Source organism: Anneissia japonica, unplaced genomic scaffold, assembly GCF_011630105.1.
Source record: "Anneissia japonica isolate Jap-2015-1 unplaced genomic scaffold, ASM1163010v1 scaffold1875_len173011_cov181, whole genome shotgun sequence".
Taxonomy (NCBI): domain Eukaryota; kingdom Metazoa; phylum Echinodermata; class Crinoidea; order Comatulida; family Comatulidae; genus Anneissia; species Anneissia japonica.
This window is the reverse complement of record NW_022705221.1, coordinates 136,858-139,770: the sequence shown is the minus strand read 5'-3', so window position 1 is coordinate 139,770 and position 2,913 is coordinate 136,858.

The window sequence follows — 2,913 nt, the reverse complement described above, 5'->3', positions numbered from 1 at the left end:
TCCTTTATTCGGCTCTTAAGGGGAAACTCTTTTGTCTATGATTTCGCCTTATGTCTGGACGATTCAAATCTTTGGATCTTTACATTGAAAAATGCAGACATTGTCTTACAACCCATCGATCTTGGTGTTGTTTTTGATAAAGCCAACTCTATGCTAGGAATTATTAAAATGCCTTTACTCACATTAGCCCTGAAGTATTTTGCATATTATATAAGACGTTGGTAAGGCCACATCTTGAGATAAATAGCTCCGTTTGGAATCCACATTTAAAGCAATATATTAAGTTAATTGAGGCTGTTCAAAGAAGGGCTACTAAATTGGTAGTTGGTTTGCATGAATTATCATATGATATTAGGCTAGGGACTCTCGGATTACGAACGTTACAGTATAGACGTCTTCGATCAGATATTATACAAGTTTTTAAGATCATTAGAGGAAGGGTCAAAGTTGATGCAACTACATTTTTTGAGTTCAACTCTTGTCAAACAACTAGAGGAGATAGTTGTAAGTTATATAAAATCAGTAGTGTTAACCAATTTAAGAAAGTACTCTTTTTAATGTAGAGTTATTGATGCTTTGAATAATCTCCCTGATAAGTTGGTGAATGCAAACGTCAATAAATACTTTCAAGTCTAGATTAATTGAATTTCGGAATGAACATCCATTACAGTTTTATATAGGGTAAGAGTCGCGTAAGTCCGAGATGATCAAAACTGGATCGGTACCCAGCAAAATTTACGCCACCACGAAAAAGTATTGTGGCCTGAAGAGGAGTGGGACATATCAATGATTCACGACGGCCCAAGTATACAAGAAGTAAGGTAGAGAAAAGACCTTTACATTGCAAGGAGAGCGTCAACTATCAGATACCAGTACATATGAACAATTACCGAATGATCCTACTACTAAGGACGTTAAGAAAGTTCCTTCAAAATATCGAACATATGATAACAAAGAAAGAGTTACGACAAACTGAGAAAATTCTCATCAATACCAGTACCACTTGTTCCAGATTCTTTATACTACCTAAGATTCATACAACGAACAATTCCGGACGTCCGATTGTATCGGCATGCAACTGCCATACTGTGATAATAAGTGAATTCATTGATGGAGTATTCAATCCACTTGTCCAGAAATTACCGACGTATGTTAAAGACAGTCAAGATGCAATCAAAATCTTCACTTATTACAAGTTCTCTGGTGATGAGAAATACATTTTTACTTTGGACGTTACTGCCCTTTACACATCAATTCCAATCAAGGATGGACTGATTGCGTTACGCTATTTTATTGAACGGGACGCCACTATCACTTACTCTGCATCAATTATCGTACACCTTGCTGAACTAGTTTTAACTACTGCTGCCTTTAATTTCAATGGAAAATACTACTGCAAAAAATCTGGAGTTAGTAGGGAAACAAAATGGGACCGAGCTTATTCGTGGGACACTTAGAAACACAAATCTTTGATCATTATATACCGGTACACTGATGATCGTGTTGGTGCAACTTCAGGGAAACTCGAAGACACAGCCTAGAGGAATTCATCACTTTTATTAATGATTTTCACGATTAAGTTTATACGTATGAAATTCCCAGAAACAATTTATCATTCCTGGACATACGCCTTGCAATCAGAAGCTCATCCCTATCAACTTCCGTCTTTTACAAACGGACGCACATAGGCCTACGCTTCTGGACAACAAATACGTCATGCCAAGACTCATTTCTATATTCCCAACTTGTCCGTTTAAGGCGCATATGTAGCAACGGCGATGAGTTTCACGCCAAAGCGAAATGATGCACTTCTTTAACGTGAGAGGTTATCCTGAATCTCTCACTAACAAATCGCTTAACAAAATCCACGAACTAACACGAAATGATACTTTACAGCCTACTGCGCATAATAACACTTACAGCAGGGTACGAATTGTTTTAACCTTCCATTCTTTAACTTGGAAAGTCGCCAAAACCATTAGGGACAACTTCAAGATTATCTCATCGGTTGACTCTACCAACATGAAATATTTGCTAATCCTCCAGTCTGTTGTTACAGAAAAGATAAAAATCTCAAGGACCAACTTGTACACTATCATCCATCAACTCTATGGGTGTAACCAAAGGATCTACCACTCCGTACAACAGGCCGAGATGCAACAATGCCTACGTGTATTCTACTGACACTATCTCATACTGACATGACCATATTGACAAACCACGATTCATGACACTTTCATAATAATAATAATAATAATAATAAAGTAAGAACTTATATAGCGCCATTTAAAAAACCGAAGTAATTATCAGTGGCGCTTCATGTTATTGTTGGAGTAAGTGCGTTTTGAGTGATTTTTTAAATAAAGGAATTGATGCTGATTTTTTAATGTGAAGTGGTAGTGCGTTCCAGAGTGTGGTTGCAGCAAATGAAAATGATCTGTGTCCGAAGGTCTTAGTGTTAGTGCGAGGGACAGAAATTAAATTGAGATCAGATGAACGTAGGGAACGGCCAGGCACATATTTGGGAAGAAGTTGATTAATGTATGCGGGTTGATTGAGAGTCAGTGACTTATAAGTCAGTAAAAGGATTTTATATTGAATTCTGGCATCAATTTGTAACCAATGAAGTCCATGTAAAATGGGGATTATATGAGTGCGTCTGTTAGTAAATGTTAGTATGCGTGCAGCAGAGTTTTGTAGTCGTTGAAGCCTGTTAATTTGGATTTTAGGAATATTAAATAAAAGAGAGTTGCAATAGTCAAGTCGGGAGAAAATGAAAGCGTGAATAATCAGAGATGTAGTTCGTTTTGATAAGTATTTTCTGATAAGTGCTATATTACGTAGATATTATTATTATAAATATGCGCCATTGTAAACTAGTGTATCAAGTTGTTAGCCTGTCTCTTATACACA